This window comes from Leptopilina boulardi, unplaced genomic scaffold, assembly GCF_019393585.1.
Source record: "Leptopilina boulardi isolate dan_hultmark-lab unplaced genomic scaffold, ZJU_Lbou_2.1 LbouV2_149, whole genome shotgun sequence".
Lineage (NCBI taxonomy): Eukaryota > Metazoa > Arthropoda > Insecta > Hymenoptera > Figitidae > Leptopilina > Leptopilina boulardi.
This window is the reverse complement of record NW_026137695.1, coordinates 189,650-204,349: the sequence shown is the minus strand read 5'-3', so window position 1 is coordinate 204,349 and position 14,700 is coordinate 189,650. Positions and strand designations below refer to the sequence as shown.

General features: G+C 27.9%; 1 protein-coding gene and 1 long non-coding RNA gene across 2 annotated transcripts in view; both read left to right on the top strand.

Annotated features, from left to right (window-relative positions):
* The window catches only part of LOC127291624 (protein jagged-1-like), a 436,579-nt gene that overhangs the window by 381,987 nt on the left and 39,892 nt on the right, over window positions 1-14,700 (top strand). The window lies entirely within an intron of this gene.
* LOC127291627 (uncharacterized) lies at window positions 6,355-7,267 on the top strand. The gene is made up of 3 exons (XR_007844623.1): window positions 6,355-6,557; window positions 6,954-7,059; window positions 7,140-7,267. It is a non-coding gene; the product is annotated as an uncharacterized LOC127291627 (long non-coding RNA).

Sequence of the window (14,700 nt, the reverse complement as noted above, 5' to 3'; positions counted from 1 at the left end):
GTCAGTTGGGGTAAATGGGGCCAAAACCGCTATTATTCACAAATTACGTAAGTTTCGTCCTTTGAAAGGTAATGTTTCCGGGTTTTTTTAAGTTGTTATTTACATTCGAGCAATTCCATGGGATGTAATCACAAGAATTTTTGATGATTGGAGCAATTTTATTGAAACCTTGTGAATATGTTCCTTTATTTGTACAAAATGAAAGCCCACAAACAATTTTTCAAAATTTTCAAAATTTTTTGAGATATCTCTAATTAAAAATTTTCCAGCAAACACGAATACGTAATGGTTATATATTTGTTACATAACAAGATGTAACACGTTCTGTTACAAGCTTGTAGCATGTTACAATCATGTTACAATCAGGTTACGATAAATGTCAGCTCTGATCTCTGTAACAGATTTATAACAGATATAGAACACCGTTACAGACTGTTCTATAACAGTTATGTAATACTTACATATAACATTAATAAATTTTTTCATTTATTCTATAAACGGTACATAACATTTCTGTAACAATGTTACAATGTTATGTAACAAATATGTAGCTGTGTTATAAAAAAAATATATAACAAATACATACATTAATAAAGTAACTGAAATATCTGTATTGGTACAGAATAAATATATAATACAGTTATGTAATAAATATAAATTTATATATATATATATAGATATATACATTTGTTACAATTGAGTTATGTAACCCAATTATCTTCACTGTTACAAAATAAATATAATACTGTTACATAATAAATATATAATGTTATAGAATCTACATATAATTGAGTTACGTAATCACTCTTCTTATTTAAATTAGTGAAAATTCCCCTGATTTTAATTTAGTAACGCAGTTCTCGCTGTATGAGCCAGTGATTTTCTCTGATATTGTCGTAATCACTGATTCAAACAGCTAGATCTGGGTAATTGAAATCAATAAAAATTCTCACTATTCCAAATTAAGAGAATAGAATTTGGTACCTTTTTAGTCTTACATTGATTTCTTTTGACAGAATGAACATAAGGTTATAAAGATACCATAAATTCTAGCTGTAAAATAATAAAAAATTCAATATTAATATAATTCCTTAAATTTTAGTGTGATAAAGTGAAAGTTTCCGAATTAAATCAAGAAAGCGTAGGAAGTATACTCTTGTAATATTGGAAAAGACACAATTATTTTAATGAAAAGACAATATATCCTATGCACTCTGTTACATTTCTACTTTTAATTTGAATTCAGTTATTTGAATGCAACATAGCAATGCAGAACAATGTTTTATCTTTCTGTCTAATTTTGACGCATTTTCTTTTAATTTCTTTGGCTTCAATAATTTTAGACGTGTTCGAAAGTCTGCTTTCACTTGTTAAGAATATACCAATGTTTTTCGAATTACACGGCTCTGTAAAGAATGGTTCAATCTTTGTGAAGTATTTAACTTCGAGAAAAAAATTGTTTGTTTGTTCAATTATTTTTTGCACGAGCACAATTGAACCATCCTGTAATAAGCAACAATTATTCTTTCTTTCATTTGATATTTGGTAACTAGGATACTTTAATGATGCGATTTCTGATTTATCTAACAAACTATTTTTGTACTTCGGAATGGGATATTTACATTTATTGTGGGAAAATTTATCAGGTCCAAATGTTTCTGTGCAATCCGGTAAATGTTCAGAAACATGCACATTATAACTTACATATTCCGGAGCGTATGCTTTTGGAAAATTAACAATAAACCATTGGAGAAGAGATTTTGAAAATTTTCGTAATTCCGAATTTAGACATAACTCTTCATCGAGAAGGATTCTAATAGCAACGCTTAAAGATAAAAAATGCAAATACTTTGAACTCGGAATTATTTCTTTAAAAACGACTGGACCTGTGTATAATAGGAACTGTCGACTTTCAGTTGCCTTCCATCTGTCTATATCGAGGACAGATCGAGGTTTGCGCGCGAATTCGGTTGTTATAAATTCCCCCATACTTATTAAATTTTTTGATAGTTTCTCAATTAAAGTATCTGACAATCGGATACCTTTTGGACCTTTAGTCAAGAGCCACAATAATCGCCTTACACAACCCAGACAAATACAATGCATATAATCTACAGGGATTTGTCGAATCATATCTATTGGCAATTCTTCTAAAATGGAGGAATCAATGTGGTGTTTTTCTTGCAACCTCTGCCTAAATGCATTGTCAGTACGATGGGTATATTTAATTCCGGGAAATTTAATGCGATTTCTAATCCACTTGCCTTTTTGTACACATTGCGGACAACCAAAATAGCCGTTATGGCCCTTAGTACACGTGATAAAAGATCTGGCTGGCGCATCACAAATTATAGAATTAATCGCGAAATGTACAAACTGATCATTAACATCTATACCATCCTTCAGACATTTAAGACAATCATCAACAAAAGGCCTAAGAAATTTGTTTGCATCATGTGGTTTTTGTTGCCCATGATAGACACCAATCAAAAAAGGCTCTGTATAAAATTCTGTAACAATATCCCCCATTATTGTCCAAAATTGACTGCTTGAACTCTTAACTAAAGGCACTCCATCAATATGTACATTAATTTTTATTTCTTTTGGAACGGTTTTAAAATATTTATTAATAGAGCGCGCAATACACGGTTGCAAACTAAAATGATAATAATGGCCCCCACACATCTCTTCGAAATTTACAGAAGTATTTTTTGGTGTTTTTACTAAAGTGCGGCGATCATTAGGCAACTCTGTGTGACCATGTTTTTTCAAAATTCGAAGCAACTTATTTGTTATTGTCTGTGTAAAATGTCCCTCTATTACAAGATTTCGCAAATCAGCAGTCAAATCAACTTCACTATCGGAGCTATTAGATTCGTAGTCAATATTTTCAAATTCGTCACTAGATGTGTCGCTATTTACAACGTCGCTGTCAAATTGATCAAATTGATCGTCTACTTCATCAGCTAAAATTGTGCATGCAATACTGTCAAAATGATCACCTACTCCATTATCTGTCACAGGACATGCAACATTGTCAAAATCTTGTAAAGGATTATCTTCACTAATTACAATAGAATCAGTAATGTCAGTGTTATTGCGTTCACATGAGGTCAAGTTATTTTGTGTACTAGGTAGAGTTGAAGAAGTGCACTCGTTTGTATGACTTGTTGATGGAGGGAAGATCTTACATGTTGAATGAAGATTGGTACTCGTTTCAGGAACATCGTCATCAGACGTTGAAAGAAGGTCAACATTCTCTATTTCTGCCCGAATCAAGCGTGCTTTATGTCGTTTGGAGACATTGACAAAGTTCTTTGGCATTTCAGAAAATATCAATTCGTTTGCTGCGAAAAAATGCAGGAGTCGATTCGGTAAATTTAAGTCAGTTTCCATTTTTAAAAAAAAAATTTTAATTTGTTTGAAAACATGTAGAGAAAAAAAGAATTATTCTTAAAAATGTAAAAGCAATTATTTTTTAAATATATTTATTAAATTTATTATTTTTAGGGTTCCGTACTCGGTTCGGAACCCTATTAATATCGGTTTTTTTGAAATCGTGTACCCCCCCCCTAGCGGCCACATAAATTTATCTGGAGGGCTGAAAATTAGTACACATATGTATTTTCGCGTGTAGATTACAGGAAAATTATAGCGAACTTGATTGGAATTGATTAACATAGCGTTGTCAAGGAAAAACCATGAATTTTTACGAAAAATGCCTAAAAATGACTATGTACCCCCCCCCCCCCCCCTAGCGGCCACATCTTTTGACATAAAGAGCTCAAATTTGACACACTTACGTATTTTTACGTGAAAATTACAGGAAAATTATAGCGAACTTGATTCGGATCAATTTACATAGCGTTGTCAAGGAAAAATCAAAAATTTCGAAAAAAATAATTTATTCTCCCTAGCGCACACAATATTCAACCCAGACAGATCATATTTAGTATACAAATGTATTTTTACGGGAAAAATACAGGGGAAAAAAAGCGGTCACGATTAGAGTTGATGATTAACTTTTTATCAAGTTTTTCAAGAAAAAATGACAATTTTAGGAAAAAAATGTATTTTTCCACCAAAAACGAACAAAATTTTATTTAAAGGAAATTAAATTTATATATTTTAACGTATTTTTACGTGTAGATTACAAAAAAAATATAGCGAGCATGATTGGAGTTGATTATCATAGCGTTGTCAAGGAAAAACCATGAATTTTTACGAAAAATACCTAAAAATGAGTATGTACCCCCCCCCTAGCGGCCACATCTTTTGACATAAAGAGCTCAAATTTGACACACTTACGTATTTTTACGTGAAAATTACAGGAAAATTATAGCGAACTTGATTCGGATTAATTTACATAGCGTTGTCAAGGAAAAATCAAAAATTTCGAAAAAAATGATTTATTCTCCCTAGCGCACACAATATTCAATCCAGACTGTTCATACTTGCTGTAAAACTCAATTTTTGCGTGAAAAATACAGGGAAAAAATGTAAGCGCGATTGGAGTTGATGATCAATTTTTATCAAATTTTTGAAGAAAAATGATAAATTTCAGAAAAAAATGTATTTTTCCGCAAAAAACGAAAAAAGTTTTTCTACAGTGATTCAAATTTATATATTTTGACGTATTTTTACGTGTAGATTACAAAAAAAATATAGCGAGGATGATTGGAGTTGATTTTTCTGGAATTAATAAACAAATTTTATTTTTTAGATGACTTTCGATTTTTCCTTGACAAGCGGCTACTAGCCTTATATCAATATCTTAAGTTTTATCTCTTTTTGACTTAGAAAGATAAAATTTAATATTCAATATATTTTTAAAATGTAAATACAATAAAAATATTGCGAGTTGAAATAAAATTATGTTTCTTATATTTTTTTAGTAAAATATTTTTTAAAAAATAAAATCGGACAAGTGCGAGTTACACTCGCACTGAAATCGAGGGTTCCGTACTCGAAGCGAACTTATTTGGTATAAAAACAAATGTTTAAAAAATATGTGTTGTATGTCAACTAATATAAGTGATACGAAGAGGAACAATTTTCTTGAATTTTACAAAATTGTTCCTTTTTGTATCACTTATATTAGTTGTCATACAACACATATTTTTTAAACATTTGTTTTTATACCAAATAAGTTCGCTTCGAGTACGGAACCCTCGATTTCAGTGCGAGTGTAACTCGCACTTGTCCGATTTTATTTTTATAATAAAATTGCTTCAATGTATAAAATAATAGATAAAATAAAGTTAATAAATAATAAATAAATGAAATAAAATTCCAAGTTACTTCACAACTGTATAAGCTTTTCCATTTTTATTAATTATTTGTAAAAAAAACAGAAATATTCAAGAAAGTTTTGAATTACTGTCATAAATTTATTAAATTGAATTGAAGGTACAAATTTTATTCTCATATTTTTAAATATTACATAAATGTAACATGATTTTAAAAGTATTTTTGTAAATGGATTAAAAGAATGAAAAAATTTTTCTCTATCGAATAACAAATGATTTAAATATTTCTTATGGTTAATTAATCGAATTTAAAAAAGTTGTTTTTGAATTTTCGTTAATCAAATTTTTAAATAGACAGGGTGTCTACAAAATTTCATTACTCGAATTTCCGGCTATTTCTAGGTTTTTTCCTGGTTTAATAATTAAAGTTTTTTCTTACTATAAATAAATCATAATGAATTATACAGAATACAATTTTATTAAAAAAATTTCAATATATTTCAATTCCCGGCTACTTTCCGTTTTTCCGTTTTTTGTTCGATCTCCCGTTATTTTTCGGGTTTTCAAGTTAAAATCCGCAACGTTTATCACCAACGATTCAAAACAATCAATATATTTTCAAATAAAAAAAAGAATATTTCCTTTTATATACACATTTTTATAAGATACTATTGATGTTTTAAAAATGAAAATGCAAAAGATGCAAATCAGGATGATATAGCGATGGGAAATCCACATGTTTACTGTTTCACAAAACTTTAAATTCTTTTAACTGGTATCTAGTACAGATTGTTTAACGTCGTTAAAATATGACATTACATGTCTAGCCAAAAGCGATGCAAATAAATCCGAAATTTGTTAAAACTAATGTACATTTTAAATAATGTTTGAACACGAAAACATTGTTAAATACTTGACGCGTGCTCCGCCATTTTCATCTGGTCTGGTTTGGTTAGGTTAAAGAAGCACGTCACGTTTTCTTGATCAGCGTCAATGCGCTGGCGTATAGGCGTAGGGATACGAGTTCAAATGTGTCTAGAGGGACTATTTTCGTAGGCTGTTTGTGGGATTGGGGAATTAGGATTTAGTTTTTCGCCACTTTCGTGTCGTGATCTATATGTGTTCTACGTACTATACTTTTTGCAAATATCTCTCAGCTTCCCTATTTATATTTAAAAATTAAAAAAATTTAATTAATAAATATCTAAAAGTAATACATACGCGCAAAATATTTAGGCGTTTATAGTATTTTTCTGCTATTTAAGCGGATATTTTTCCAACATGGAGAATGAAAGTTTTTCCGATTACGTAAGTACAATTTACTTAAATAAATATTTTAATCAATGATCGTAAATAATTATGTTTATTATTGTTTATTTTTCTTTAATAATTTAAATTTTTACAAATTGTCTGAAACATTTTTTAAATTTTCTTATTTTCAACGTTTTGTAAATTTTAACCTTAAAAACGTGCACGTGGTCGCATATGTGGTTGCATACATTTTTACTAATATTTGATTTCCTAACTAAAAAATTTTTAAATAAAATTTAATTATTTAAACAATTTTTATTAATGTAATATTTTTAAAAATAATTTAATATTTTAAGCCAAAATATGAAAATACACATTATGAAATTTTAATATTTAGTTTTAAAAAATAATAATAAATATTGTATAACTAAAATATTAAATTAAAATTTTTAGTCGCCCTCTGCAACGTACACAATAATATGACTGAAAACGAATTTTCTAACCATGCAGCAGAATGGTTTCGAGTGGCAAAGCAACGATATTCAAGAGAGAAAGAAAAGTAGGTTGACTTTTTTAAGTACAATATAATTTCCAAATGCTAATTCAAATACCTATGGCTACGTCTAATTTTTTTTACAGGAAAGGTAAAGATGCAGCAAATGAACACCAAAAGAATGAAAACTAATTAATAAAGGTCAATTGAAATCACGAAAGTTGGGCAAACTATTTTATTTCGAGATGTGGGAGGTGAATCCCATTTAGTTCAAATCCCTCCCGGAACAGCATAAGACTTAAAATATATAAAAAAGCTTTTTCAATATATATTAATGTTATTATTTTTATAAATTGATATTTCATTTTAAGTATTATCTACAGTAGAGTATTATTTTTTAAGTTCTTCACTCCTTTGAGATAAAAAGATAAAGTTATTCTTATAAATAAAAAAATTTATTGTTATTTGTTAAAAGTAAAAGAAAATTTACACATATATATATACATAGAAATATTTGTATTATAAAAATTATAGAAGAGTGAATAAATAATAGCTTTCTTAAAAAATATAATGTGTATTGTACTTTTTTATTTCCGAATAATATTTACTATAGCCACATTCATATATATAATCATTTATATAAGATTTTACTTTATAATTCTTTAACTACATAAATATATATAGTTATGTATATTATTTTTTATTTACGTCCTTTTCATACTTAAAAAATTAAAGTTCATAATTTTTTTACTAAACATGTTAATAAATTATTTTTTTCATAATACATAAATCTAGATTGAGGTTATAACTAAATATTCTAGAAGATATATTAATAACTTAATTTCATAAGATCTACATAACACCTGTTATATAATAACTAATATAAATATCTATCGTAGAAAAAATATTCTTTAACAGTTGTTACAATATAAATCTATAACAGATGCATAAAACTTGTCATATAACAGTTACAATAAATTTTTATAGAACTAATCTAGGAACAAATATTCTAGATAATTTGTTATACTATAAATCTGTAATACATCCATAACACTTGTCATGTAACAGTCATAAGTTATTGTTATAGAACCTATCTTAGAACAAATTTTCTAGATCAATTGTTACATTTGAATTCTATAACACATGTATAACACTTTTCATGTAGCAGTTACAACACATCGTTATAGAACCTATCTTAGAACAAATTTTCTATAACATTTGTTACATTTCAATTCTGTATCACGTTTGTAACACTTGTTATATAACAACTACAACACATCGTTATAGAACATATCTTAAAACAAATTTTCTAAAACATTTGTTACATTTTTATTCTATAACAGATCTAGAACACTTATCATATAACAGTTACAGTACAAAGTTAAAGAACTGTTATGTAATGACTTTGGAAGTAAGTTATAGATCAATGTTACTTTTTAGTTACAGATAGCCTACATAATCAAATTATAACATTTGTTCTGTAACACTGTTACACATTTTTCATAGAACAAATACAGAACGTGTTTGCTGGGTTATGTCTTGTTTTTTTAAAAAAACATGTAACTTTTTTTCTTGTTATCCAAATGAGATCAATTTTTTTCAAATTTCTCACAAAAAGATGCTATTTTAAGAAAAAAATAGTTCATGAAAAAAAAAATTTTTTTTGACCGGAAAAAATGCAAAAAAAATTTGGAATTCATTTTTTGAAAAAACTAGCTCTTCGATATCAAAAAAATTTTTTTTCTACTTATTGCCTATGATGTTAAGAATAACTTCTCTAATTTTCATAATGGAACAGTAAGAACTTTGCGAGAAAAAAATTAAAACGTCCCGTGCGGCGCGATGGGACGCACGCATCTTAGTTTTCACGTCCATTATATAGTATGGAAACTTGCAACTATCTCGAAAAGTACTAATTGTCGTAAAAAATGTTCAAGACAAAAGTTGTTCCAAACAAAAAGATCTACATCTTTGAAACCAAAAAATTGGGTCCGGGGCCCAATGTTGGGCCATACAATGAAAAAAGTGGTTTTCTTAAATGAGACCACTAATTTTCAGTATCAAATTCGTAATCCCTATGAAATTCTGCGTTCAGACATGTTGTATAAGTGCTCAAAATATTAGTTCCAATGTCTGGGATTGGGCCCAACATTTTTTGACAAACAAATAGATTTAATAAATCTCATCTTTGGGGGCCCAATGTGAGACCCACAGTAAAAAAATTAGTTTCCATCCATTTCGTAACAGTTATGAAATTCTGGGCTTAGACTTGTGGTACAAATTCTAAAAATATTGAGCCCAATCCCAGACATTTGGCCCAATATTTTTACACGTGTAATTTGTACTTTAAATTTGAAACTTATTTTTCAGAAAATTTCACGTGTAATTATACGTGTAATTTATATTTTGATGTTTCTCGAATATTTTATAAACTTTTATACATGTAATTACACATGTATTTTATACTTTGATGTTTCTGGAACATTTTATAAACTTTGACACATGTAATTACACGTGTACATTATACTTTGATGTTTTTCGAATACTTTAAAACTTTTTACACATGTAATTATAAGTGTAATTTATACTTTAAAACTTTTTTGAAATTTCATGGTTTTTGGTACACATGTAATCACGCGTGTAATTTATACTTGGATGTTTCTCGAATAAGTTATAAACTTTTCTCTTGAACATTTGAATTGACGTTTGTTTATTCGAGTTTGCATTATAAATGAATGGAATCAATGTTTCGAAGTGTAAAAAAGCCGATTTGGAATAAGAAATATATAATTTTTTAAAAAGAAATAAAAGAGAAATGTGACAGATTTACCGACAATTTTACCATGTGAGTAGTACTCATATGGTAAATTTATCATATGAACACTACACACTTGATAAAATTGTGGGTGAATCTGTCATACTTCGCTTTTATTTCTTTTTAAAACATTATATATTTCTTTTTCCAAATCGGCTGTTTTACACTTCGAAACATTTATTCTATTCATTTATAATGCAAACTCGAATAAACAAACGTCAATTCAAATGTTATGGAGAAAAGTATTCACGGTAAGAAAGAATAATTCACCGTAACATTCCAATTCGGTTTTTACGCCAAACCAAATTCAGCTTAAGTTACCACCAATTCTTTTCGCTTATTCCCAATTATTTTTTTTACTGTGTAAATGAAAAATATCACAATGTCATAACCAAACACCGTTTGAACAATTACAATTCCAAACAAGTAGGGGGTCCTTTATGTTTATTTCATAAACATTATGCTTCCTCATTGTGTGAAGCAAAAAATTCGCTTCCTCGTGAAGGAAGCAATGAATTTGTCCAATTCAATTGATTGATTTAAAAACTTTCGAATTAAAAATGTTTTAAATTAATTAAATTTTTTGAAAAATAAAGAAAATTTTAATTAATTTTGAGTGTAACATAAACTTTATATATACGAATCGATTCGTTTTAATGCAAGGAATACAATTATTTTATTCATCAACTTGAATTTAAAAAAAACACAAAATTTTTTAGCTAAAATATGAATTTTCGATTTTTCAATTTTTATTAATTCTCAAATTTTAAATCAAATCTATACTTTATATATACCAACCAATTCGTTCCAATGCAGGGAATAAAATTATTTCATATATAAACATGAATTTAAATAAACACATCATTTTTTAGCTAAAATGAGAATTTTTGATTTTTTAACTTTCTTTAATTCTTTAAATTTCAATCAAATCTATACTTTATATATATCAATTGATTCATCTTGACATAAAGAAGACGAATATATTATATATTACCTTAAATTTTTTGATTTAAAAATTTTTTCAATTAAAAAAAATTTTTTGGAAAAAAGACGATAAAATTTTTTTTTTTGGGTATTTTTAAAAATCCTCTCGTCATTTTTGAGAGATTAATGTGTTAAATAAGCCTACCAAATTTTATCCAAATCCATTAAAACCTGTTAAAGATATCGTGTTCACAAAAACGATCCACACACAAATACACACACACACACATACAAACACACATACAAACACACATACAAACACACATACAAACACACATACATACATCCGGACAATTGATCAGGATCTCATATAACATGTTTCTATATAGAGGAAAATTTGTTTTCACCATTTTTAAAAAGTTTATAAACGAAAGGACTACATAGCTTCCTCCACGAGGAAGCAAAATGAACAATACAAATTTGATTGGCCTAATATTCAAATTTTACATAAAGAGAATAAGTTAAATAAAAGATTGATAGCAGAAACATGTTTTTTAAAAAACGAAGGTAAAAATATTATTAACAAAATGTCGTTTTTAGTAGAAACTAGTTTATCCAAACTAATGTGAGGAAGAAGTGTCTCGGTTAATCACAAACTCAGATAACACGGAAAAAATAAGAAAATTTCAATCATTTGTTATGTACTTAAAGATTTTAAAGTGTTTGAATAAAGTTATATAAAGTAATATAAATAAATTTATATTGCATAACATTGTAGTTTGAAACCACAATCGTCGTTTGCACATAGCGCAAGAGGTTTTGCGGAAAATTTTTTCCAGACTTGGCAGCTCCATTCATTGTATCCGAGTTATTTTGCATTATCCGAGCAGTGCTCGGTACCTCGGATAACGCGGAGTCTCGGATAATCGAAGCTCAGATAACCGAGGTTCTACTGTATTGTTAATTATAATTACTCGAATATAATTATATTATAAAATTAGTGTTTTGAATTGAATTCGATTCCATATTCTGTTTTAAATTTTATATCGTTTAAATATATGTGTGCTAATGACATTTGTGTACAGGTCTGTTAGAATTGCCTCTTAATCTTTGTTTCAGTATTATATAGACTTCGTTAAATAATTGTTGAATGGTATTAAAATAATTTTTAAGAATTGTTACAACTTTGAAATATAATGTTAGTTTTTACACAAAGTGTAACAAAATGGGTGTAATCAAAAAGGTAAATTTAGTTTAAAGTAAAAAGATAAAATTATTATTTTAATGTTATATAAAATTTTACTAAATTTGAAATTTATTATAGATTGTAACAATGATTATGGTCACAACCAATTGTCTTTTAAAACAAGAGATAATGAAACAAGTGATTATGTGAGACTTAGTGTGGTGAGAATATTAGAATTTTCTCTTTTTATATTTTTATGATAATTGTAAAAATTCAAAAAATTTTGTGTCTTCAAAAAATATAAACACTATATGAATAGTATGTTTAGTTGTTCTACATTCAAGTATGTATGTTACTTTTTTGGAAAAAATATTATTTTTCATTTAAAAACAATATAAACATTGAAATTCACGGCATATCTTAGTTTTCGTAAAACACCAGACATGAATTTAAGGTGCAGCACAGTGAAAAACTCAAAAGCCCTTCCTGGTACATGTTTATGTATTATAGAACAGTTATATACTACATTAACATGTACCAGGAAAGATTTTTTAAAATTTTTTCGCGGTGGCGCACAGTGGTACGAATAGCAAATCTAGCTTGACAAAAATGCTAGCTTAAAATTTTTTTTTTTAATTTTTTATGACACCTAGTACTCACGGGTTTTCAGGGTCGCTGATTACGAATTTAATTTCGGTTTTTAAAAATTATAAAAGGCGGACTTTAAAAATAATTGTTCGACTTCCATAAAACTAAATACCTATGGGTTTTTGGGGTAGATTTCACGTACAATTTCGAAAATAATAATAATTACAGAGGTCTACAAAGATTTTTTTTGATTTATCAGAGTGGTTTTTAATGTATTTTTATGTGCTGAACACGATTTCGGGTTCCAAAATTGCGTATCACGTTAGGATTTTTAGTAAAGTGGAGGTAAAGTCTGTAACGTGATAAATTTTGAGTAAAATGAATTTTTCAATTTATAGGTTACTATACGGGTTTCTCACTTTTAAACTGGTCGCAAAAAAATTATTTATTTACAATACAATCACTCGGAAGGGCGCCAGTTCATTCTTGGAATAGTTTCTCAGCGACAAAAAAAATTTTAAATCTCGCAAACAATATTTATCAAAAAGAAGGAAAAGTCAATATCTCATTATATCAAAAAAAATAATTACATACGACAATAAAATTACAATTTAGATTGGAAAATTTTTTCCGGCTATTCCGCACCAGCTCATTTATGTGTGTTTAACGACGGAAAGTGGGTGGGGGTTAAATAATATAATTTAATCAACATCATTTAATCTCAATAATAATTAACATTTATTATTATAAATTTACGCAATATAAGTGTCGATTTTCTCGAATTTGTTTCTATAAATGAATATGTAAGAATATTAACTTTTCTAAATTTGGGGAAATACAAAATTCTAATAGGGTAAATACAGATTGGTCACCATCAACGATAATTATATTAAAAGAAAATGTAAGGGATTATAAATTCACATCGAAATTCGTGGGAAAAAGAAAAGAAACGAAGGGTCACGTAGTTTATCAAAACAGTATTTAGATTACACAACATAATCGATAATTAATTAAAATCAAACCCAAATTAAAAACAAATTTCAAACATAATCAATAATTCTAAATTTAATTAAACAAATTTTAGGCTCTCACCAGCTCAGGGATCGTTTATTCACATGCGTAATACAAAATAAAATAATCAAATTCGGCAAAAAAAGGGGGGGGGGAAGAGAAAAATTTTTACCTACCAGTAAATCGGGACCATGCGACAAATGTTGTGATCAGTCAATCATAAATAATAATAATAATAATATCGAACAATAGATCACGGCAAAACTACAGCAAAAGAAAGGAGAACATATCTCAAAATCAGCAAAATAAAAGAATCAATATAAAGATCGACTAAACTCAATAAATATGCGCCGAAAACTATACCTGATATACAGTTGATACACAGCAAGAGGCGTACCTGGGTAATATTATCGACACACACAGCACTGCACTATCAAAGAAAACTTAATGTAATTCTTGCGGATTCCGCGAGTGAATTTGGGCAGGAAATAAACAAGAAATCCTCGACGTTTCCTCAAATTCTTTTTTATTTCCAAACACCTGTAACATTTACATATTTACAATTTTTTTTCCTTATTTTTGAAAACAGGCGGAAAAATTATAGTACAAAATCCTCGTGGATTTCCTGCGGGGTTTTTAAAATATTGTCAAAAAATTATAGTACAAATTCCTCGTGGATTCTGTGAGAATTTTTAAAAAAGAAACGAAAAATTAAAGTAGAAAATTGTAGAGGATTCCCTGAGGACTTTTGAAATAAAAACAACAAAATAAAGTATAAAATGTTTGTGCATTCTGTGAGGATTTTCAATAACAGACGAAAAAAATAAAGTATAAAATCCTTATGGATTCCGCGAGGAATTTTAAAAACACGAAAAAAGTAAAGTATTAAATCCCCTTGGATTCAGCGTAGATTTTAAAAAACAGAAGAAATAAATTGAGTACCCGGATCAAATAACTCGACTGACGCTGTCAAAAAATAAAAGTTGGCAATTCGAATTTTGAAATACACTACCTTATAGAGAATAAAAATGCGAAACTTTTTTGTCTTTGAAATTTTTTTGTAGGATTATTATTTTTAATAATAATCGACAAAAACTGAAAATTTTTTTATATTCAATTTCATTGAATTTTAAAACATAAATTGTCGTATTTCAAACATATATTTATGAAATTAATTGAATTC